Here is a 26,560-nt window from a genome sequence, read left to right as displayed (position 1 = left end):
TCACTGTTGCCTAATTGCATTCCAGGCGAAAAAGTGAAGGTGGTCTTTCAAAGTGTAATGGCAGCACAGACATAAAGAAAGGGCTGGATATGAGAATCATAGTAGAAGGTCAAATACCATATCAAACAAGCAATTTAAAATTAAGCTAGGATATTCTTGAACTCATAGTATAAATCTGCTAAGGTTGCCATTGCACAGTACCACTAACTGGATGGATTAAACCACAGAAATGTATTTTCCTGCAGTTCTGGAAGCTAGAATTTGGAGATCAAGTTAGGAGCAGCGTAGGCTTCTGAGACCTTTCTTTGGCTTATGAATGGCTGTTTTCTTTCCAGTTGTCCTTCTTCTAGGTCTGTGTCTAAATTTCCTCTTCTAATAAAGATACCAGTCATACTGGATTAGAGCTCACCCATATGACCTCATTTTACCTTTATTCCTTCTTTCCAGGCCCCATCTCCAAATGTACTCATATTTTTGAGGTACTAAGATTAGGATTTCAACATATGAATGTTGAAGAGACACAATTGAGCCCATATACTAAGTACTTGGTTCTCACTGGTTGAATGCACTATGCTTATTCAGTCACCTTCAAAGTCTGGCAACAAAAATGTGCTTTCAAATGCACCTGCTGGGTTAGAGCAGCTTGTTTAGAACCCCCAGAGCAGTCACATGTTTCCATCAGGTCCTCCCAAATCAAAACAGAACCAAATAATGATGTAAATAAAAGCTTTTATACTCAGGCATTTCTGAAATAATAGCTCTTGTTTCTGCAAGAGAGGTCAAATACATCCATGCAGACAGATTGGATTAGAGATCTAATTACCTCAACAGCATAAGAGAAGTACTCCTGGTTTCCCCTACAGACAGGTCACTGCACACTGGGCCTTTGTTTTAGCTGTGTTTTTATATAGATTCGACCTCAAAGAAAACCATTTTTATATATGCAGGCATTGTTACTAAAGAAATGCAAAGGTCTCGCGCGCGCTCTCTCTTTCTCTCTCTCTCTCTCACACACACACACATACACACCCCCACCATATGCAATTTCAGGAACTAGCCCCTTGCCTCTAACTAAACATACCAGCAGGTAACTGACTACATTACCATGTTTTAAGTCCCGAGGAAGCAACAACCGATTATCAATATTCTAGGTGTAATCTCAAATTCTGTGCTGCTTTCCAAAAGAGCATTAGCTTTTAAGGCTCGCATTAGGTGGTGTAAACTTTCTTTTGATTTGTCAGTCACTATTACCATTAGGTCTCCTCCTGCCTTTCTGCTTCCGATGTTCCTCCCACCTGCAAGGCCTGGACAATGCTATGTCAGGTTATAAAGAAAAATAAAGTACTTTCCAGCTCCCCAAATTGTCTCTTCTGGGGGCCTATTTATCAGAAGCCACACTACAAAAGATAGGCAGTGCTGCAGGTAGATATTATAAATTCCATCGGGGTTTCAGAAGTTGAACCATCTATTTTATTCTAGCAGGAGATGTTTTCTATATATCTGCTGATTGCACATTCATTCTTTAATCTTTATACATGAAAAGCCACAAGCAGAAAGCCACGGACTAAAATTTTCACTGTAAATTGTTGAACATTTGCAACAGATATAGAAAATCACAGTGTGAAAGCCGCTAAAGCTAGGAAAAAATAAATTGGAGGCACCACAGGAAATGAAGGTTTTACATAAGGACAAGGAGCCAGCCAGAGTTTTCAAGTCCATTTTATAATAAAGGAAATTATGATCCATATAAAGCCCACTTTGGGAAATTTACATTTTGATGGATAATACGCTTATAACAATTAGTATGAAATGTTCCTGGTTTACTTATGACACATTTCTAATAGATAGTCCACACGTGTCCTTAGCAGAATGTAACTGCTAATATTTGAAGTGCAGGTAATTCCTTGGTTCTCATTTAAAATAGCATAATGCTCTCCTTGCTCCAGGCAGGCAAAAATAAAATCTCAATTAAAATAAAAGCAGGCATGGTTCCAGTTAAGCAATGATCATTTTGAGAATTAATGCAATAAAGCTTTTCCCTGTAAAGTGCATAGCCAGCATGGTGTGGGAGCAATAGCACCAGATTGCAATTCCAGTTCCCTGGATCCAGAACTGGCTTTGCCTTTACCAGGCTGTTTAACCTCGCCCACTTCACTTAACCTCTCTGGGCAAGAGCTCCCTCACCGATAAAAAAATGAAATGGTTGTTACTTGTCATCCCTCAGGCCTCATTCAGCTTTGGAATGCTGGACTCTGCAATCTAAGCAACCTGTGGAAAACCTTGTAGCACTGAGAAATAAAAGTACTCAGAGGAACTTGGCTTTGCCACACAACTTGAGGAAGTGATGAAAAGCCTACGGTGACTAGGAACAGAGCACGCAAACTAGCAGCCCTGTGCCAAATGTGGTCTTCAGAGCTTTGCCTGACAAATAAAGCATTTTAATTAAAAAGGAGAAACAAAGAGCGCTGTAGATGTCCAGTTTGCGCCAGGACTCTGCTTTTCTATCGTCCTCCTGACAATTAAAATTGGCTCTCGCCATCTGCCTCTACTAGGATGAAGTCACTAGTCACTGCAGCAGCTGACCTTCAATACACCCTGTAAGGGGTTCAGGATAGAGATCAAGAATGAGGCATTCTGTGTTCTGGGAAAACCTGGTAGATGAGACCTTCAGAAGATTTTATGAGCCCAACTGTTTTGTCTCCTTATGTCTAGAAAAGCACTAAAATCATTAATGGTGACATCTGATCATATCTCCCTTTACTAAAATCATGTATATTCTGATCTCGCCTCCTACCTCTTTAGAGCAGTTTCTCAGAACTATCTGAAATGCTGTCTCCCAGGCTATATCTTCATTTTGCCCCAAATAAAACATGATTTGCAGCTCTCTCATTGTTTTTTTTTTTTTTTCCCTCCCAGTCGACACTCTATCCAACCTGATGCAGTCACTTAAGTCATCTGCCTGACCCTTGGGGGGAATTCGCACTGCTGATTTGAACTAGATACTCATTAATTCTTTACTCATAATTGCTGAGTTCCAACTCTAGGTATCACATACTGTTCTAAGGGTTGAGGTTATAATAGTAAATAGAAGAGACAAGATTCCTCTGCCAAAAACATCGAGTTGGGTTATTTACTCTGAAATGAATTTTTATCTTACTTGGAAATAGAAGTAGTCAGATCAAACTTTGTCATGGCTACTTTCGTTTCTAAAGCCGAGAACTTGGATGACTCAAAACCCAGCATGGGTTGTCATGGTGCCTCAGAAGATACAGGGCTGTGTTGCCATCATTACGAACTTGATCAAGCCCCTGAGTTTCAGAAATTATTTCTACTGCTCCCCTCTGCTGGTGGCAAACATTTCTCTCCTCCCACATCCCTGAAGTCTGAGAGACTCTTCCCAAATGCGCAACGAACAAGAAATTCTAAGGCAGAGAGCTGGATCCCACTGTTGAATGCTCCACCTCTGCTGCTGCCTTATCCTCATGCCCGAGGTCATTTCTCCTTCACTCATCCTTCCGTCTCCATCCCAGGTCTCTCTCAACCCACTGCCAATCTCTGAGCGTGAATGTAAAGCAGGGAACCAATGAAAATGCCCAATAAATAGTTGGCTCCTTAAATCCATCTGCCTATCTTTGCAGTTTGGGAGTGGGGAGAGGAAGGGAATAATAAATCAAAGCATTGGCTCAACAGTTATCAGAGCAGGAACAGAAACTAGGAAAAGAATAAAAGCAATCATGAAACCAACTGCCCACCAGTGGGAGGGGGGAGAAAAGTGGTGAAAATTATCCTTAGGTTTTTCTATTCCACAACCTCACAACTATAAGAAAAACTGAAGTGTGGAGAATGAATGCAGGACCAAACTTGAGCATTTTCTAAATTTTAAGCCAAGTCTTCATCATCTCTTAGCTTTTATTTCTAAAAATGTGGAAAATTGGACTATGCTGGATTTCAACCATGGTTGTATATTAGAAGGGCCTAAGGAAGATTTTTTTTTAATGCCAATTTCTCTATCTCACTCAGACCAATGAAATAAAAATCCTTGGAGGTAGAGGCCAAACAACAGAATAAATGTCTGCTTCCCAAAAGATTCTAATGTCCAGCCAAAGCTGAGAATCACTGGCTTAAAACAGCCATCAAAATAACTTCTGTGTAGCTGGCACTAAATTAATGTTGATTATTTGAATTAAATGAGCTTAGTGTTTCTAACTCCAAAATTTTATAGTTCTCATCTTTTGTACTAATTTTATTTTGTAATGAATTTTTTTTTATCTAAAGTGTCTTTCTAATTTGTACTAGAAATTTAGAGTTTCAACAGAACTGAAACCAAACCAAACCAAAAGAAAACAAAATGTAGATGATCCTCTAATTTGAGGATATAGAAGTCACTCCAGACAAATAGTAAGTGAAGTATCAGAGGAGCCCAGAATGCATGTTTATAGATGTGAAAAAATAACTAAAGATTCTATATCACAAAATGTAAGTGAAAAAGTGAAACTAAAAGTCCCTCAATTGTGTCCAATTCTTCGCAAGCCCATGGACTATCCAGTCCATGGAATTCTCCAGGTCAGAATACTGGAGTGGGTAGCCTTTCCCTTCTCTGGGGATCTTCCCAACCCAGGGATCGAACCCAGGTCCCCCACATTGCTTATTCACCAGCTAAGCCACCAGGATGTTGGAGAAGACTCTTAAGTCCCTTGGACTGCAGGGAGATCCAACCAGTCTATCCTAAAGGAAATTAGTCCTGGGTGTTCATTGGAAGGACTGATGTTGAAGCTAAAACTCCAATATTTTGGCCACCTAATGCAAAGAGCTGACTCATTTGAAAAGACCCTGATGTTGGGAAAGATTGAAGGCAGGAGGAGAAGGGGACGACAGAGGATGAGATGGTTAGATGGCATCACCAACTCAATGGACATGAGTTTGGTTAAACTCCAGGAGTTGGTGATGGATAGGGAGGCCTGGCGTGCTGCAGTTCATGGGGTCACAAAGAGCTGGACATGACTGAGCGATTGAACTGAACTGAACTAAAGTCACCAGGGTAGCCCATATCACAAACTATAAAATACCAATAAAAAAACTGGCAAAAATATTTGTACCTACATGAGATCTGATGGTAGTTTAGTCGATAAGTCATGTCTGACTCTTGTGACCCCATGGACTGTAGCCTGCTTGGCTCCTCTATCCATGGGATTCTCCAGGCAATAATACAGGAGTGCGTTGCCATTTCCTTCTCTAGGGGATCTTCCCAACCCAGGAATCGAACCTTGGTCTCCTGCACTGCAGGCAGATTCTTTACTGAGCTATGAGGGAAGCCCTTATATGAGATATAAAGGGATGAGATATATCACAAGAGATATATCATACCTCATATGAGATATAAAGGGATGTTATCTTACTAGATACAGTACTTTCACAAATGATTAAGTAAAATATAAATATCCTAATAGATAAATGGGAAAAGGCTATGAACAATCTATACATGGTAGAAGAAATATTAAAAATTAATAAACATTAACCAAAGCTTAAACTTGGTAGTAATTCTCTTTTGTTAGAGAATATTTTTTGAAGAAATACAACTTAAATTAATTAGGTAGCATGTTCATCTAACAAATCTGAATGATTTTATTTTCCTTTTAAGGAATGATCAGACAACACATTAAGAGGCAAGGGTAGCTATCTTTGCCTATGAACAGTACAATTTTCTTGCTAAAATAATCACCCCCTTAAATTTGTAAGCATACGATATGTGCCTGTTTGCTACTTAAATGTCTTTAATGGCCTCAAAAATGTTTCCCACATGAATGTTAACCATGGAATCATTTTTTTCTCAATATTTAGGTTGATGTTTTTACTCCAAGACAAGGAAGAGCAAGTGGAGGATAATGAATCCAGATGTCAGAATTACAGGCCTGCTGGGAGGGCTGTAAAGCACATGAACTTGGGGGCAAGGACCCGGAGGGCAGACGAACGGCTGACCTGAGAAACGCCTACTCAGTATAAGGACAGATGAAGAACAGGTACCAAGAACCTTTTGCATTTTCAAATCTTTCTGGATTAGGATTACTTCATGGCACCCAGAAGACAGAATCAAGAATTCTAAGTGATAAAGCAAGAATAGCATTGAGCATGTTCATGAAGAATCAAACACAGTGTGAAAAAGTCTTCATGTTATATACATTGCCTTAAAAAAAAGAACAAACATCTTAGGAAAGAATGCATCCATTGAATTAAGGGTAAATTGAAATGATTAACTTAGGTGGGGTTTTGTTGCTGTTGTTTGTCTATTGTTTTGTGGGGTATGTAAGCAATTTACTTAAATTTCTTCCCCTTAAAACATTTTAGATGAGCCTGCCGTGGATTTTCCTACTCACAGGTCTTGCTTTCTTATATGACCTTCAAAACAGACAAGCCTTATCCAGGAAATGCACCAATTTCATATTGCTTCTGGGTCATTCTAGGCTTTCAATTTCTCGCATCTTGAAGAGAAGCCCCTTCTCAGCCTTCTGGAGCTAAGTCCCATTTACTCATGCTTGTTACTTTTAACCACAAAATAAGAATATGAGCCAAACTAAAGCCATGTTCTACCCAAAGATTACACTGACTTAGAAGTTGAAGCCTTTCCTGAGTATCACTGCTAAAGGATCCTCTTCAACAACCATCTCTTTACTTAATAGTTTTGAAATGTTGAATGTTTTCAGTTTTAAAAATATCTTAAATTATAGATATATAGACAGGCAGAAAGAATGTCATGTGTTTCTCCAGTTACCACCCACAAACCCTATTGATAAGACAGAGCTGAGTTTACTGCTTACCATAGTGAAGGAGAACACCACCTCAAGAGAGCTTTGATGGTATCTCAGAATCAGAAGGCAAGATCAGAGTTTAGTTAGAATTGGAAGTTTGGATTAAATTAGGTCTTTCAGTGTGGGTATTCCATTAGGATTGGGTAAGAATCGTGATATAACAGCTTAGGATTAGTGTGTAGGGGAGGAAAAAACTTTTTGTCTGTTCTCTGAAGTTTTGTGATTGAGGCCTGTGAATTAAACTGACAAAGATACATGATTAGAAAAAAAGATTTATTTGTTTGTACATGGAAGCCAAGAGAAGAAGTACCTGGCTCACTAAGTGTAAAGTAAAGGCTTATGAACCTAACTTAGAAGAGGAGGAGGGAAGGGGAGAAGTCTTCTTGTGGGAAGAAGAAAAACGTTTCTTTAGGAAAGAAAGGGGTTTTAGGAGAACAATCAGGAGATAAGAAAGTTTATGATAATATTTATGTATCCAGTATGAGACAGTCTTTCTTCCTCCTTTAGGGCCATAAAATTCCTCTAGACAAGGGATTTGGGGTAGGTTTTATTCACATTCACATTCTCTCTTCTAGGAGTAAATCTGCCCAAACGAAGAAATTTATGGAAGCCTTATTTTTCAAAAGTTGTTGCTTTTAGTCAGATAAGGGAAACTTTGAGTCAGCTTCTCTCTGTCTCTGTGGATGCTCAATTATCTTCAGCTCAAAACAGTCCTTATGCCACAGTGGCAATTTGGGGGTAACATATTCTGGTCTCCTTCAAGTGGAAACAGCAAGGCCAAGATCTTTGAAGCAAGGAATTCAAAGAATCTTGGGACTGTGTAAAACTTGATGCTTTACACTGAAGAACTGATTTTTTTTTTTTTTTTGAAAGTTCTTAAAATGAACAATCACGTTACATGGCTGTACAAAATTCTTTTGGAATCGTAAAGTTATGTTATCCAAGATAATAGTAAAGTCAAGTCCTATTAATGTAAAGAGTAAGATCCATGGGGTTAGGTAGTATAAGAGAAGGTGTGGGTATGTGTGTGCGTAGCTGAGATGTAGGGCATGGATCCCCAACTTCTGGGATCTAATGCCTGATGATCTAAAATGTATCTGTTGGGGACTATGGATGTAGGGAATACTCAACAAATGTTACTTCTCCTCAAATTTGTAAACAGTAAGTGCAGAAAATATCATAATTGCCTATTGATTTGAATAAAGCACAAATTATTGAGCTTGTATTCAAGACTCTTAATCTTGTATACTTCTATCACTTCTTACATTTTTCTGCCAACTTACTCAAATCGCTACCACTTCCCAATCTTTCATTTTAAATTAATTTTTTGCCATGTGTCTAAACTATATTTTCTGGCTGGTTGATCATCACACACACAAAGAATTATCATTAAACAAGTATAGGAAAAGCTGAGTAAAATAAAGTTTAACAAATTTCTTTACTCAAAGACTTCTCAAGGCCTTTTTTGGATTTTTTAAGGCAAGCAATTGGTATAATATATTTTTTCCAAATTTATTATGGTACAGAACACTTTTTTGAAGTCCATATCACATGACTAATTCTCTAAGAAATATACTCGAGAAAACACTGGTCTAAGTCCTACCTACTCCTCAAGCCCCAGCTCAAATACCTCATTAATGGAGGTATTTGAGTTTATTCCTCCAAACCCTTATGAGACACTGAACATGAGGCAGACTACTGATTCATGGGGATTTTTATAACAGTAACTGTAGCTTTTATTTCAAATTTAAGTATTGTTTTCATGACTAATATTACTCATATTAGGAAATCTTAGGAAAACAAAGTTAACCTTTTTACTATATAATGGATATTATTAATATTCTACACTAGACGTATAGAGAACAATCAGAAAAGTCTAGGCATTCCATAAGCTCCTGAATGAATGTCTGATGGCTGCTACGAGAATAGGTGGGGAGAATTATTCAAGTAGAGTCAAGCTACTGCTCTGTAGACGACTAGTGAGCTTGCAAGAACAATGAGAACAGCTATTAAATCAAAATCTACTGTAGTTGAAATGAAAGCATGTTTACACACCAAGCAATTGTCAACCAGGAACGCCCACCATTCCTCTTCCCATTCCGTCCTTTCTTTAAAAGATAGTTCCTTCCTTCCTCGCTTCCTCCCTGCCTTCATCAAAAAGGCATAGGCAGGCTTGAATAAGGAAGGCACCAGAGCAAGCAGGTCTAAGCCACAATCAGGACCAGCAGGGGCACTAGGGGAGGGGAAGGGCAGAGAATGGCACCAGGTAAGGACAGACACTCAGGTTAAATGTAGGGATGGTAAAACAGAGGGAGTCAGGTTGCTCCCTGCAGGGAAAGTGATGGAAGCATGGAAAGGAAGAGGCTGGAATGAATCTGTGGTGTTGGCTTGAAATTGGAGGCCTCAGTGTAAATTCAAAGTTGTCAATATGGATAGATATAAAACAAATACACTTGTAAATGTGCATACAGAGGTATATCTCAACTCTTTCCACTGAAAGAGTAAAGAAGCAGTGATGCTCCAGTGGCCAAATCTTGATTTCCAGTGACTGCTCTGGATGTGCCACAGGTCTTTGAAAACATGGATGATTCTTGTAGACCACATGGTTTTGGTACCACAGGAGTCTGAAATATCATGTGGCATCAGAAAGTATGGAAATAGAGAATAAAGGAGTCGTATAAAAGGGACACAGGAGTAAACTCAAAGGAGCTCCCACTGGCCGAATCTGGGGAGAATTGATCATCAAAAGAAATAATTATAGGGTCTTCCCCAGATGATCCAGTGATTAAGACTTGGCCTTCTAATTCAAGGAGTGAGGGCTGGTGGGGGAGCTAAGATTCCACATGTTTCGTGGCCAAGAAAACAAAAACATAAAACAGAAGCAATATTACAACAAATTCAATAAAGACTTCAAAAATGGTCCAGATATTTTTTAAAATCTTTAAAATAAATAAAGGGATGGATTGAATAATAAAAGTTCTCAGAAAATAAGAACTTTAAGTTTTAATACTGACATAAATAAATTAAAAGCCACATAAATAAGGAGAGCTCTTCCTCATAACAGAAAGGAATAATAAAACCATCTTTTGGCAACCATTATAGTAACAATTAATTCAGGCAGGAAACATCAGAGGATGTTAGAACTCATGAATGAACATGGGGTGAGGAACAGAATTTTACATGGTCTTGAAGTCTTTGCCCACAAAATATTAATCCATATTTCTTTAAAAGTAACTTACGGTGAAACACCCTGGTAGACATTATGTAAACCAAATGATAAATGCAAACACCATCACCAATGGAAAAAGTAAACATGATGTATTGCCCAATAGGATACAACAGAAACAGCACAGCATCTATAATATTCTAGCTAAAGACTTATTACCAGGATCTACTCATAAGGAAACATTAGACAATCCTAAATCAAGAGACAGTCTATAAAATGCCTGACCTATAATCTTTAAAACTGGTAAAATCATAAAAACCAATGATGTGCCAAAGAATTATTCCAGATTAATTATAGATTAAAAGAACTAGAGAGAGGTGACCACCAGGAGCAACCTGTGATGCCGGGCTGGATCCTTTGCTACTAGAAGGACATTACTGGAACAACGGGCAAAATTTGAACCCAGTCTCTGGGCACTGAGGGAGAGCTGTGTATTATTCTCACAATTTTGTGTAGTTTTGAAATGCATCAACTTTCTCCCCTGGATTAGAGTTATATACCTGTAGTTTCCCTTTCTAGTCCATCAGGTGTTGGACTTCTGCCTCTGCAGCTGTCCCTCCACAGCGCCCTGCAGCATAGCAAACCCTCATAAATGTTTGCAGAAGACAGAAGGGGAGGCAGGAGAGGGGAGAGAGGGAGGGCGGGAGGAAGGGAGAAAAACTAGCCAAAGGTAGACGTGTTATCTCCTCTGCCAGACAGTTCAGCTGGGCTAGGTTCCTGGATGACGCTGGGCTAGATAATGATTGCAGAAAATTCTATCCTTGCTTTACTTAAAGTGTCTCTGGAGGAAAGAAAAATCATTCAAGTGTGTTTTTGGACCAGCTTGTCATTAAGCTGGAAAAAGCTATTTTGTTGCCTTAATTAGTTTTATTGTTTTGACATTTTAGCTTTTTAAAGGCTTTGTGCTGGAATTCAAGTACTGTATTTCAGTGCCACGGAGTCTATTTTAATGAATGATTATTATACAAATGAACCTGCTAATAGGATCCTTTTTTTCCAGAAAACAAACAAAATCCACAGAGAAGTGCTAGAGGGCCCTACTTTATATTAAACCTGCATCTTGCTGCTGCCTTCCTTCAAAACCAAACCAAGTCAAAAAATAAAGTGCTGCTACAAAAATCTAAATGGAAGTTTTGGTAAATTGACACATTAATAATGCCAAGTATTTAATGGTAAGACCACTTCCATTTAATTTTTTTTCTCAGATTATAAAACTAATAAAATAGTTCTCATGAAATAATGCATTAGTCTAGGAGCCACAGATTGTTCACAGCGATCTCTTAAGGACACTGATTCTTGGTGTTTTCTGTGTGAATATCCTGCCCTCAGTGGTTTTGCCTTGAATAGGTTGCCAACCACATAAAACAGAAGCACTCACTCCTGGAAAAAATGCCCCACCCATTTCACATAAACAAGGACAGCATTTGTAGGAGCTAAGCCTCCCTGGACTTCAATGGATGTGGTATCACCACTTCCTAGGGAATGCTGTGGTGTGTTCCCCAGCAGGATTCCTGTTACAAGAGCATGGTAAACAATTAGACCTCATTTACATTTTACAATTAGGTTTCACTTACATTTTACTGTGATTTTTACATGCATCAAAGGCTTTATTTCACATCTTTACTAAATCCACAAACCGTGAATTGAAGCATCCCATATTTTTGACATGTTATTCCACATGCTAAATGTCGGTCGTCTACATTTGGTTGAACAAAGGCTAAGAATTATACAAGAGTACTCCCAAATTGAAATGAAATGACTCTGAAATCTAAAAGCTGAGCTAAATCATTTACAGCCGCTTCGTAAAAGCCAGAGAGATGAAATGCAAATTTCCTCGGGTGTTAAATAAAATATGTTTAACTCATGTCATGTATTCTAAAGGTCTCCCCGGATAGATTTCTGAAGGTCTGTCAGTTTATTAGGGCACAGATGATATCCATCAATTGGAAATCAATACTTACTGCTGGGTTCTAATTATAAATTATTGGAAAAATGCAGGTGGTAAACAGGCCAGGCACTTCTTGCTCATAATTCGAAATAAAATTGATTTCCAGTATGTGAATTGAAAAAGATTTTTTGTTGTTGTTCACATGTATTTGCTTTTAATCTTAAACTTTTTTTTTTTTTTAAAGATTTGGGTGCCAGAGGAACAGTTTCTCTCTATGGATTGTTGCATTTTAAATTCTGGAAAAGAGTGCTCTCTAAATCCAATATGCTGATGTTCACAGAGAAATAACAAGCATTTACATTTTATTGGTACAAATCAGAAGTTTTTCTGCCTCCTTTCTTTCCTTTTCATGGTCACTTTACTCCCAAATATACAACAGTGCGCCTGCATTAGCATTTTGAAACATTTTCCACACAGAACTGCTTTTCTTTTTCAAAGTTCCTCATCCTACATTTATGCCTATATAATAAAGCATGCCTCCTTCCTTTTTGTAAAAGCATAGAAAAGAATTTTGCACTCAGCAAAATAAGCTGAAACTTCACACGGAGAAAAGAGGTTCTTTTTAACATGGGCTGTCTCACTGCTCCAGTAAAATCTGCCACCAATGTTATTTACAATGTAGTTATTCAAAAAATTGGCTTTGTTTGCCTTGTCAGCAGAGGAGAAAGATTCCGTGTCCAGGACTAATTCTTTACACTCAGCATTTGCATTAGATTCTGGGAGCTTTCCCCAGTTACCTGCTATTGATTCATTTATGCCTTCAGGCCAGTATTTAGTTAGTGGTCATACACCAGGCGCCAGGCACAAATATGACAGCCTCTGCCCTTATGGCACCCAGAGTCTAGCAGTGAAACATGACAATACAGAGTGACACTCATTGTGGCAAGAAGTGGGCAAGGATGCTTGGGGAGTATCTTCAAAACGTCAGACATAAAGTACCATATTGGAGGGTAGTCGGCAGTCTTTCCACTATGCTAGTTGAAATCAGGAAAGGCACAGAAATCTAGCGTACTCTCCAATTGCCTGGCTAGTTTATCAGGAAGCTGTAAAGACAAAACAAACAAAACCTCAGAGACTCCAATTAGAGGGCTGGTCACGCACCAACTCAGGAGACCTGGGCACACAGGACTCTTACAGCCTTTGCCCACGTTCTGCGGAACTGCAATCAGCAAGTCAGCGACTAAGCCAGGCCTAGGATATCCTCAAGGCCAGTAAGTTACGTAAGATCCGCCCTCTTATTTTTGGCTTCAAAGAAGACCACAAGTCTCAGGAAGCTATTAATAATAATACATTTTTAGTTCCTGTGCAAATATTACTCACAGAGTCAAATATCCATAGAGGTTCCAGGTGCAAAAAATAAAAAGCAGGAGAACAGCTCAGCCCATCAGTTCACAGTAAAGTTGTTCAGTCATGTCTGACTCTGTGCGACTCCATGGACTGTAGCCCACCAGGCTTCTCCGTCTATGGGGTTTTCCAGGCAAGAATACTGGAGTGGGGTGCCATTTCCTTCTCCAGGGGATCCTCCCCACCCAGGGATCGAACCCAGGTCTCCCGCATTGCAGGCAGATGCTTTACCCTCTGAGCCACCAGGGAAGCCCCTCAGTTCATAGCTCTAACCTATTGCCCGAACATTGTACTGTACATCCTGTAATATCCACACAAACATACACACATGTTATATGCACACGTGCACATGTTTCCATATAAAATACACATATACAGATAGGCATTATACTCATATACAGATACACAAATATATCTACACAGACTATCATTGAAAAACAGCATCCTAGTGATAACATTAAAAAATTACACACACTCTAATTTCAGTACATTTTTACATATATTATTCCACTAATCTTCACCAATTTTCCTCTTGCTTGATATAACCCCCAATTACTGAAAACCTAAATACAGTGCCTACATCCCTAAAGTCCATGTTGTTTTCCTACTCCAATGTCTGCTCCGATACTGGGTAACACTGTCACTCACTGTGACCGTAATGGAAAAGAAAACTCACTGGAAACTAAAAGTTAAAGAAATAATGGAAGGTATGCTAGGATAGGAAATATTACAATGGTTAAAGAACCCAAACCACAAAGTTCCTCTTGGAACCACTTTAGAATTGTTTATTCTCCCGATGATGAACCATTGTAAGGCTCACTTAACCTGTGTATGGTTGGATGGAACATTTCTGCTACCCACCTCTTTAAGTCACAGGCAAGGAAGCTCTACCCTCAAGGCCCTCGTACGAGAGTCCAAATCGAGTTCCTTGCTGTTAAATTTAAGATTTTGTCCAACATACAAAAGTATGAGACATGAAAGAAGAAAACTTTGCTACCAGCCCCAGACCCATCTCTTAGTGGCTGTGAAATACTGTATATGAATTTGAATCCCAGTTTCCTCATATACAAACATTACGTCTATCCCAATTTGTATCAGGGTGCATATCAAAATAAAGTAATGGATGTGAGCGCTTTGTCATGAGGAAAAGAAATCTCTCTTTTCTACTCATCTTAGGTTCTCTGATTGGGGCCCTGTAAATTAGAATGACAAAAGACAGATTAATCAGAGAAAAATAAACACAAGTTTATTAACATGTACATCATGCATGCACTTAGGAGTACCCAGTGATGAGTAACTCGAAGGGGTGGCTGAAACTTAGACTTCTATAGCATCTTAACAAAAAAAACAATAAATTATTAGAGAAGGGACAGGCATAGGAACAGGACTTTCAGCTTCACAGGAAAGCAAACGGTGGAAAGACAAATACATGGGGAAACGAACAGTAGATGAGAGCTAGTCTTGGGCAAGGTTTGTTATGTAGGTTCCCTCTCTCTCAGCAGATAAGCGTCTAAAGTTGTCTAAGTGACTAACTTCTCTTTTCCTTGTAGAAGAGGGTCAGGAGTACCTTTACCAATCTATATCCTGCTTTTAGGCAAACAGAGGGAGAACAGAGAGCTTTTCTTATATCTGCTTCTTCATAAATGCCTTCAGCTCAAAATAAACCTTATGCCAAAGCGGTATATTTTGGGGTGGCACATTCTAGGGGAGTGGTGTGAGTTGCTCAGTCTTGTCCAACTCTTTGCAATCCCACGGACTATAACCCTCCAGTCTCATCTATGGGCCCTGCTGCTGCTGCTGCTAAATCACTTCAGTCGTGTCCAACTCTGTGCGATCCCATAGACGGCAGCCCACCAGGCTCCCCCATCCCTGGGATTCTCCAGGCAAGAACACTGGAGTGGGTTGCCATTTCCTTCTTCAATGCATGAAAGTGAAAAGTGAAAGTGAAGTCATTCAGTCGTGTCCGACTCTAGCGACCCCATGGACTGCAGCCTACCAGGCTCCTCCGTCCATGGGATTTTCCAGGCAAAAGTACTGGACTGGGGTGCCATTGCCTTCTCTACTATGGGCCCTAAGGTATTATAAATATTTTAAGTCTATTGTTACACCAATCATATGATCAGTATTCAGTAAAAAAGCAGTGCCTCAATATGTATAAATCTATGCCACATCTAAACAGAGAGCTAGAAAAGAGCATAGACTTACCCCATGCAGCTTTATATTCTGATTAGGTTAAATCCCTCATCTACACTAAATTTTACTTTTCTCTGACTCACTATTTCAGCATATCCTTGAAATGCTCATGTGTCAAAGGGTTTTAGGGCTACAGCAATTTTGCAACCTTGAAAAGAAGTACTTTCTAGAGCACACCCAGTTTTGTTAAAATGTAGCTTTTATATGTTTACATGAACAAGCATTAACTTTATCTAGCAATAAGTAGATTGTGTTGTCAGCTTACACATTCTTCTTTTTTTCTTCCTCTGTAAGTTTATCCTTCATGGATCATGATATGGTTCTTTCCATTCTTGGTCATAAGCATAATGATTCTCCCCCCGCCCCCCAATCAGATACTCCAGCTTACAAATTAGATATGGTGGCAGTTTTCCTCCATCTGGCATGTAAGCAAGAGACTTGGCAAATGCAGGTTTTATATTATTCAGTGGTGAGATTGACAGTCTTGCAGAGTCAGAAATGGCTACAGTAGATTCAGCTGCCATGTCAAATCAGATGGAAAGTCTATCATTGTTTGTGATCTGATGAGGACAGAGGAGTCAGCACTGTGGTATTACATTCTACAGTTGAAATCAAGTGATAGAAATTTATAACTTTCCCCAGGTATCATTTATCTAGCTGTATGGAAAGAGTTATTCAGCCTTAAAGAGTTGCATTTCTACAATGCCTAAAAGCGATGACTCTCCAGTCACGGTAACCACAACTCTACAAGGCTTCACATGGACCATCAGATCAGCTCTGTGCTGCATGAGCGGTGGATGAAGCTGGAGCAAGGGTGATTTTTGTGAATTACATAATTTTGTGGATTACCTTCAAAGGTGAATCATACAGTGACAATGAGAAAGTCAAGAATTTTCCTTTAAAGGGCTGAATCTCTGGAATATATTGCACATACTTATTTGAGACCCTATTTCCTCCCAAATAGGAGTTCAAATTTAGAAAAATCCCTAGGATCAATCATTTAAAAAGAAAAAGCCAGAAAAAGATCTCCATCACAGATGAATAACAATAACAAAAGGGAAAGGAAAATGCCCAACACCATGGGAATGGATAAATGCATTATAGTCTAAATGTGGTGATATAATGGTGCCCTTAAAAACACTCATAATAATTTTAATAGCAAAAATGCATATCATTAAGTTAAACATGTCAGGATATAAAACCATATGTACGTTATAGCTTTAACTATGGAAGAAGCCTATACGTGTGGAAAAATACCAGAAATAAAATATACTGAAATATGAGTAATAGTTACTAAGGGTAGCAGAAATATTCGTTGTTTCTTTTCCCCCATATGTCTTTCCATATTTTTCATATTTTTTCCATAGTAAACAAGCATGACTTTTATATTTAGGGGAAAAAAATGACCAGAACTAAAATAAAGTCCTTTAAACTGACCAATTCTAGGGACTGGCTGGTGGAACTTTTTGTATAGTACAGACTTGCAAGTCTTTATCCTTTTTAAAAATACCCTTCCATAAATTTTTAAAAGGTAACATGCTCTTTGAGGTCTTAAATTAAAAAAAAAAAAAAATGTACAGAACATGAACAAAAGATGCCTACTTTGCTACTTTTTCCAATTTTAAGAGGTAAAAAAAGAACTATTTTCTTTCCAGTGACCCATATTTTCCCCTTCCCCATGTGTCTCTGGTAGGTGGGTTCTGGCTCCCAGGCATCAGGCAATCCTACGCATTGATTGACCCACCACTCTGACCTGGGGAAGCCTGGGAATTCCTGACCTGTTCTGTTCATTTTATTAATCATCAAAACTTTGGCTATGAGACATGTTGCTACTGAAATAATTTCACCTATGGGGTTCATTTTGCTTTAATCATTAACTTCAGCTTTCAATCTCTTCCCCTTTATCCCCATCAGAAAACTTCTCAAGCCTCCAGTCTGGCTTGGAGATTTGCATTGAGGCCTGTTGGTTCAATCAGCCTCTGTGCTTCATTATGAACCATGACATAATGACGGGATGTGACTTGCCCTGGTGCACTCTGAAGTGACTTGCTGGTAGAGTGCAGCAAGGCAGCAAGAATTTTTGAGAAGCCACATTCTTATTGATATACTTTTAAAAACACCAGATTTCTCACTGATTTTGCAGAAAATTCAGTGTCTATAGTTTCTGTATGGCTAACTCCACCACCAAACATAGGCCCTTGTGCACATACAGCCATGCTAGCTTACATGGAAAATCTTATTTTCTTATTTTGTAGGAATTGCTTAATAAATTTGGGGTCATGTTTTGGACTCAGTAGTATGTATGTATGTGTGCATAGGTATTAAAAAAATAAAGGAGGGTAGACGGAAAAATCACTTTTTAAAATACTGCTGAAATAAATGCTGAACTACATCTGTTGTAGTAATTATTTTCTATATGTGACTATGCAGCATTGTGAATGCCTTTGAAAAATTAGAGATATATGTTCAATATTTAAGGTAAAATCATAGGATTTGTCCTTAAAGTTTTTATTTATTTTGGCCAGGTACAGACAATGAAAGCAGAGTATGCTTTTGGCCCATTCACCTTGACTGCTCAATGGTCCAGTCATGACCTCCAGACAGAGTTTACTTGGTTTCCAAGGACACACCACCATTTATGTACAATTTTCCTTTGGCTCTAATGGCACCGAGTTGTCTTCACTCCTGGTTCCAGTCAGTCCAAAGAAAAATACAACAGAATAGTTGAGTGTTTCTTTTGCAAGACACCAGATCACTATTCTTTAGTTAAAAGCCTTTTTTCCCCTATACCACCAATTCAAATCCAGACAGATTTTTTCTCTGTTGTTCTAATTGTGTGGTAAGGAGTCACTAGTTAAACATAGTCATAAAATCACACAAAATTATTACTCTTCTTTTTGTAGTTACTTGTTCTTTATTTTTCATCTTAATATCACAGAGTCAAAGTTGGGTCCTCTTTGAACTTAAATCATTGGAAAAGCAGGCACACAAAAAATGTGTGTCTAATTATGCATTAATAACATAATGTTTTAGCACTGAAAAATGCTGCAAAGAGTGCATAGTTTTAAGCAATTAAACTTTTTTGTTTTATTAAGCACCATAGCCTTGTTGAGATTTAATATCTTGCTTGTGTAGAATTTGTTTTGGCATTGAGTGCTTTTCTTATATCCTGTCTCATATCTTTAAGTCATCAAGAAAATTGGTACACCTTTGTTTATTACTGGATTTAATACAAGAGTGAAGATGAATAAAATGTGTGAATCAGCTCATTCACATCTGTCATCAATAGAGCCAACTTTTGGATCAGATAAATAATTCATATTAAGGGCAGTTGGGATGCAACTATATTGCTAAAACTTAAACCAAATGCTGAGAAACACACTCAAATATAGTTCATTGTCTCAACTTTTCTGAACGATGAACTACGTAATTCTAAATTCAATTGAAAAGTTTCATGGAGCATTTGAAATAAACACTAAGCCAAGTGTACCTTCAGAAAGTAACTATGCTTGGACAAGGAAAAAAATCGTATGCAATGCCTAAGAATCAATCCATAGCTTCTGAGAGCAGTCACAGAGTTCAGTGTTTACGGCAGAGTTCAAAGCAATGGCTCGGATCCAGACTGCTAGGGTTCAAATTATGTCTCTGATGTCTACTCCAAAAACTTGGATAACTGATTTACCTTCTATTAGCCTCAGGTACAGAGGAGACCGGCGGGCTACAGTCCATAGGGTCGCACAGAGCTGGACTTGAGTAAAGCAACTTAGCACGCATGCACAGATTAGGGTCATCATGGTAGATTGGGGCTAATAATATCTCCTACTACCTAGGGCTGTACAAAGTAAACACAAGTTAAACCACCTACACAAATACATAAAATACATGGAAATTACCTAGGATATACAGAGTGAGGTCAATGTCGCTCAGTTGTGTCCGACTCTTGGCAACCCCGTGGACTATACAGTCCATGGAATTCTCCAGGCTAGAATACTGGAGTGGGTAGCCATTCCCTTCTCTAGGGGATCTTCCCAAACCAGGGATCAAACCCAGGTCTTCCGTATTGCAGGTGGATTCTTTACCAGTTGAGCCACAACGGAAGTCCAAGAATACTGGAGTAGGTAGCCTATCCCTTCTCCAGTGGATCTTCCTGAACCAGGAATTGAACCAGGGTCTCCTGCATCACAACTGGATTCTTTACCAGCTGAGCTACATGGGAAGCCCAGGAAATACAGAAGACTATCCCAAATTGGATCAAATTCCACAACTAAAACAGATGATTGGTTTCAAAATCAGTGGGGAAAAATCAATTATATTATTATTTTGATTTATAGCAGTATTGTCTTCTGCTTGACAAAGTGGGGGAACCAGTTGACTTTTATTAGATGTATTTTCTATTGTAAGAGACACCATCATCTCGATTCCCGCAGTTGAAAACTTCTCCAGAGTGGGTGAGTTATAAGACAATGCTAAGAAAAACCAAGTGTACAAGTGCTTGTTAAATGTACAAGTCTATATTTAAAGCATTGTGTGCAGGTTATAACAATGTACCATTGAGGAAACAAACTTTGCAAATTCTCATCAGTGGACAAATATCTCCCTATGATTGACAGACAACAGAAATCAGCTTTTATTTTTAGCTACCAGAACTAATAAGCTGAAGGACTGAGCTTTGCATCTCAAAAGGAAAGATTCTGTGGGGCAGCAGAGGGAGTGTATGACCAAAGAAATCACCAGAAGCAACTTAGAAAGGAAAATTGGGTGACTGGAGTAGTTCAGCCCTGAGGCAAAGAAACATAGTGAATAAATTCATGAAGTAATAAAAGGACTTTCTTTCATCAGGGAGAGTACTAACGAGTAAGTTGAGGAGGAACTGCTCAGAGTATAATTTGCCTCTAATGAAAACTCTAGGTAAATTTTAGAGCACCCAGGTTAGAAACACGCTTTGACCTATGAAACCGAAATGCTCGTGTAAAATTGCGTAATCAAAATGTATTATACAGAGTGAAGTAAGCCAGAAAGAAAAACACCAATACAGTATACTAACGCATATATATGGAATTTAGAAAGATGGTAATAATAACCCTGTGTACGAGACAGCAAAAGAGACACTGATGTATAGAACAGTCTTATGGACTCTGTGGGAGAGGGAGAGGGTGGGAAGATTTGGGAGAATGGCATTGAAACATGTAAAATATCATGTATGAAATGAGTTGCCAGTCCAGGTTCGATGCACGATACTGGATGCTTGGGGCTGGTGCACTGGGACGACCCAGAGGGATGGTATGGGGAAGGAGGAGGGAGGAGGGTTCAGGATGGGGAACACATGTATACCTGTGGCGGATTCATTTTGATATTTGGCAAAACTAATACAATTATGTAAAGTTTAAAAATAAAATAAAATTAAAAAAATAAATAAATAAAATAAAGACAAATAACCCATGAGAAATAATGATGAAGGAGTAGTGCCATTGGAGTTTACACCAACCCAGGAGATTATAGCCTATTTCATGAAATGCTCTGTACATTTGAATATATAGCAGGAGCGGAAGGATTGTTGGAAGGCCAAGTGTATAAGCAACAGAATAGAAAGATAATGAGGTAACTGTGCGAACACAGAAGGTCCACCGCTGACAACACCTCGATAAGCTGTTGGCTCTCAGGCTTTACTTCCTTGGTAGAGAAATGGAAGCTGACAGCTTTAGATGATGGATTGTCTTCTATGGCAAATCTCGCCTAGGATTAGGTAAGCAATCTAACAAAGTAAACTTTGCAGTTCAGTGAACATAAACCAGGCACAGATGAGATGCTTAGGAAAAACCAAGTTGCTGAAGAACATTCAGTTTGTTACAAATATAGCAGGAAAAAATTTCCCCACCATAAACCCTGACAGGTAGAAGTGTAAATGTATGGATTGTTTCTCTTTGCTCTTTATCTTCCACTCTGCCAAATGGCAGAAGACATAATATTGTCAGTTCAAGGTAATCTTGGTCACTCCCATGTTTTTTCTTTTTGGTGTATACAGATAAATTCAAGAATTTCTCCCACTCACTCCTTTTTCTTTCCTTTCCAAGGGATGCTTCTAGAAGAGACTTCCCAGGGCAACTCACCAGAAGAGATGTTTCCCTTCCATGGTCACTGGCCTCGGTCAGCAATGGTTTTAACCCGTAAGTACAATCTCCAGAGGCTTTTAGTAGTTGCCAGCCATTCTCACTGGGATATGTTGAGAGGGCCCAAGGTCAGAGCTGGTAAACACACACACATTGATTCTTCCTCATTCCAAATCTGAAACCCCCTGGGTCCAGCTGCCTCCTCAGGGACACATTCATATCCTCCCTAGGGAATAAGGATTTTCACCTCCTCTTCTGGCAGCATTCCTTGGTAAAAATTCACCTTATCACACCCCCATTAATACTGTGGTACTGGTATAACAAAGTGCTTGTCTCCTCTTTTAGACCTTACTCTATTGATCAGTTACAAGGCCACATGTTGATTTTAAAACTTAGGGTGCACTACTCTAAGTGATGTATTATGTTTGACAAATATTTGACAATGTATTTAACCATACATACATGTATCTTTGGGCTTCCCTAGGGGCTCAGTGATAAAGAATCCGCCTCCAGTTTGATCCCTGGGTCGGGAAGATCCCCTGGAGAAGGAAATGGCAACCCATTCCAGTATTCTTGCCTGGGAAATCCCATGGACAGAGAAGCTTTGTGGGCTATGGGCCATGGGGTCACAAAAGAGTTGGACACGACTCTTTTTAGCGACTAAACAACGATGTATATCTTTACCCATCAATGCACAACATATGTATATATGCTCAATAGTGTATGATATATAGAGGTAGATATATATTTTATATATACATATATAAATTGTGCCATTAATGTTATTATGTTACCATCTCCAAATTGCTATTTAACTTTAAATTTAAATATTCTAATATACAGTTTAATTTCACAAGCACATTTGTGCATTGAGCTCATTTTTAGAAATGTTTATAAGCAGCAACATAGTGTGATGATTTCTAGACATGCTATAGAGTAATTCTTCGATTGAAAATCCAGCCCTATCACCTGAAGAAAAATTTGGGCAGTTACCAAAAGATAGGAGAATGGGACATGGATCAGTCAGTTTAAATATCTGCTTTAAGGATCAATGTAAATTATGGTTAAAAAATTGTGTTCTAGAGCCAGACTACCTAGGGAAAAAAGTTGACTCTGTTCCTTTCTAGCTTCGTGATTTTGCACAATGTCCTTCATCTGTCTTTGCCCCAATCTGCCCATCTATGAAATGAACAGGATTATCTTTCCTGCCTCACAGGATTCCCTGAGAATTCAATGAATTGACAAATGTAAAGTATTCACAGTATCGCCTGCTGCACCATGAGCATTCAAAAAAACAATAACTATTACTATTTGCTTGTTTAATTTTTACAAGATGCCATTTTATATTTATATTGATTCAACAGCTAAGCATTGCAGGCTTGCTAAAAACCACGTTCTGGTCTAGACACTGAGAATGGAGCAATGATCCAGACAGACTGGTTCTTTCTAAGATACAGTTAAAGAAACAACTTGTTTAGGATCAAACAGCTAGTAATTTTCAGAGCTTGGAATTGAGGTCAGGTTTTCATGCTCTTATAGAGCCCTCTTCCTTCCTTTTCTCCTTATCTTTCTGTACTTTCAATTATTCTCTGCCTTCGCCTTAAGCCTAGAGGTGGGCCAGGGGGCTTTGCCTCTCCTGTTGCTGACAGCTAGGGTGAATGACATTTAGGGTTTGCTAAACCTATGTTCTGGGTGATGGGACATCAAGTGGAATCCCTGACTAGTTGTGATGGTTAAGGATTTCGTGGAACTTCTTACTAAGGTGTTAACTGGACTGTCGGGCCCCTTGCCCTCTGAACTCTTGCTTTGCTCTCCTGCAGATCCTTGCCTGTAGTTCTCCTTCACATCTTCAAAGACTCTTCCAGTGATCTGCCACAATCAAGGCCATCTCTAGGCAAATTTTTCCCACTGTTGCTGGACTTTGGAGTCTGTGTCCCTAACCACAGCCATTTCCTCCAAATCTCCAGTGATCTCAGACCATTTCCTGGCCACCAAAGGCCCCCCAACTTGAGAACTGTATGCAAGTTCGTCTTCTGGGTGGCATCATATGCTCTGAAACTGGTCTTTTATCCGTTCTCATTCTCCTACCCGAACAAGTTAGTCCTACATCCTATTCTTGTGGGACCTACCTCTCTGTCTGTTGTTATTTAGTCACTAAGTTGGATCCAACTCTTTGTGACCCCATGGACTGCAGTCCAGCAGGCTCCTCTGTCCATGGGATTTTTCAGGCAAGAATTTTGGAGTGGGTTGCCATTATCTTCTCCAGGAGATCTTCCCAACCCAGGGATTGAACCTGCATTTCCTGTGCTGACAGGTGGATTCTTTACTGCTGAGCCACCAGGGAAGCCCTCTATGTCCATTAGGGGAAAGTTATCCAGGTTGAGAAATGAATCCGTGTGAAAGGGACACTTACAAATGATCAATATTTTCCCCCCTGCTTCCCCTTCCCTACAAAAATCCTCAGTTTGCTCCCCAGAATTTTATTTCTAAATCACTGATAATAATACCTCTGTGAAACAGCCTGTTGAACACTTGTATAGGTGTTTACATTGGCATATTTAATGTTTGTAACAAACCTATAAATGCTATTAATACTATTATCAGACCCATTTTACAGATGAAGAAACTGAGGCTTTAAGAGTTTTGAGAATTCACCCAAAGTCACAGAGAGAATAAGTGATGGAGCCAGGATTTGCTTCCAGACATTGTGGTCCCTGAGCCTTTGCTCTTCCTTGCACTGCAGCATCCCTGCTTCCCTCCTCTGGTGGGATCTCACAGTTCTGCTACTTAAATACCCTCAAAGGTAATGTGATGAAGCTGGAACCACCTAGACAGCAAAAAGACCCTTCATCATCCACCCCCACACTATCCTTGAAGAATTATCCTCCATCTCTCCACCCAACATGCCACGTTTGCAATGCCCCTTCCCTTGATAAAGTGCATACTCCTGTAAATCTACATTTCATCATGCTGTTACCTCTGCCCAAATGCCTTTTCATTCATGCTCTCTGACTGGAAAACCCTTGCTCATCCTTCAAAACCCACCTCAAATGCCTTGTCTTCTTTGCAGCTGTCCCGCAAGGAGATAACTAACTACTGATACTTCTTTACTCCCTAGTACTATAATGTGTGTGACAGTATGTAAAGTAGCTTAGGAAAAGAAAGGTGACTTTAGTCATTTCCAGGGCTCAAAATATAAAAGCAAGATATCAGCTTACTCATTCATTCTCTCTCCAATCCCCAAAAATTCTCTCTCCATGTGGCCAGCCTGTGCCTGTGGGCAGTTCAAGACTCATATCCTACTAATTTAGCTGTTCCAGTAAAAAGAAAGCATTTTCTTTCATAATGCTAACACAAACATCACAGAGAGGTCTCTCAGGATCCTGGCTTAGATCACATATCCAACCCTAAACCAGTTACTGTGACCAGGGGAAAGGAGACATTTAGTACTGAATAACCTGTGTTACACATCTAATCCATTCATGAGGAAGGTGCTGGGAGAGGATGTGATGGTCAGTCTGCACTCTACACCAAAGAAATGGTTGCCCCACAGAAAACCAGGCTCTTTCTTTCAAGAGGGCATATGGGATGCTGGGAATAACATAGATCTCCATTGTATTCTACCGCTTGTCTGGTTAATATTTGTATCACACTATCATACATACCATGAGAAAAACACTTCCAAAACAATTTCACTATGAACTCTTCTACTAACAACTAGAAGTACACTATGTTCAAAAGAGACAAAGCAAAGGTCTGTCCGATTATCATGTCCAGCTCCATGTTCATTCAGCACCCCTGATTTCAGTCAAAGCAAGTCAGGTTCTAAAAGCTGTAACAAACCCAACACACTCCAGACATAGGGATGAAGGTAAAACAAGATAAATTTAGCTATTCTCTTCTCCAGGGGATCTTCCCTACCCAGGGGCTGAACCTAGGTCTCCTGCATTGCAGGTATATTCTTTACCATCTGAGCTACCAGGGAAGCCCATACCAAGAATACCACTTAGAAACCACCTACAATGGCTACAGCCCCAAACATATATCATCTCCTGCCAGACAAGGATTAAAAAGATTCCCTATCCAGGCAGTAAGGTGGCTTCCTCGGTCATTTAATATAACTGCCCTGATTCTATCCTCTGTGAAAATCATTCATGTCCATTGCTCCTTGTAATCATGAGAATATGAGAGAACTATATGAACTTCCTTGGTGCCTCAGATAGTAAAGACTCTGCCTGCAACTCAGGAAAGCGAAGTTGCTCAGTCGTGTCCAACTCCTTGTGACCCCATGGACTATAGCCTATCACGATCCTCCGTCCATGGGATTTTCCAGGTAAGAGTACTGGAGTGGGTTGCCATTTCCTTCCCCAGAGAATCTTCCCAACCCAGGGATCGAACCTGGGTCTCCCACATTGTAGGTAGACGCTTTACCATCTGAGCCACCAGGGAAGTGGCAATGCAGCAAACCCAGGTTCAATCCCTGGGTCAGGAACATCCCTGGAGAAGGGCATGACAGCCCACTCCAGTATTCTTGCCTGGAGAATTCCAAGGACAGAGGAGCCTGGTAGGCTACAGTCCATAGGTTGCAAAGAGTCAGACATGACTGAGTGACTAACACTTGCACTTTTATCAAAGAATATTCCTTTCCTGAGGGCTTACTTACAGCCCAGTTCTTGTTTATTAAATTTGGAGGGATGGGAAATCGCAGACCTTGCAGAATAAGCACCTTAAAACTTCACTTGATCACTGAACAACTAACCTTCTAGAAAACTCCACATACAAGCAATTGAAGTCAGAGAATTTGTCCAGGCGTGGTCTCTGAATCTAACTTAGGGTTCTCTTTCTACTTCTCTGTCTTACTGAGGTGCCCCCATGACAGTCCATCCTCACAGTCCTCAATTTAAACTGTCGTCCCAGCAGAGTTCTCCCCTCTCTGATT

Source organism: Bubalus kerabau, chromosome 1, assembly GCF_029407905.1.
Source record: "Bubalus kerabau isolate K-KA32 ecotype Philippines breed swamp buffalo chromosome 1, PCC_UOA_SB_1v2, whole genome shotgun sequence".
Classification (NCBI taxonomy): domain Eukaryota; kingdom Metazoa; phylum Chordata; class Mammalia; order Artiodactyla; family Bovidae; genus Bubalus; species Bubalus kerabau.
The sequence above is the reverse complement of the archived record's forward strand: the minus strand, read 5'-3'. Positions refer to the sequence as shown.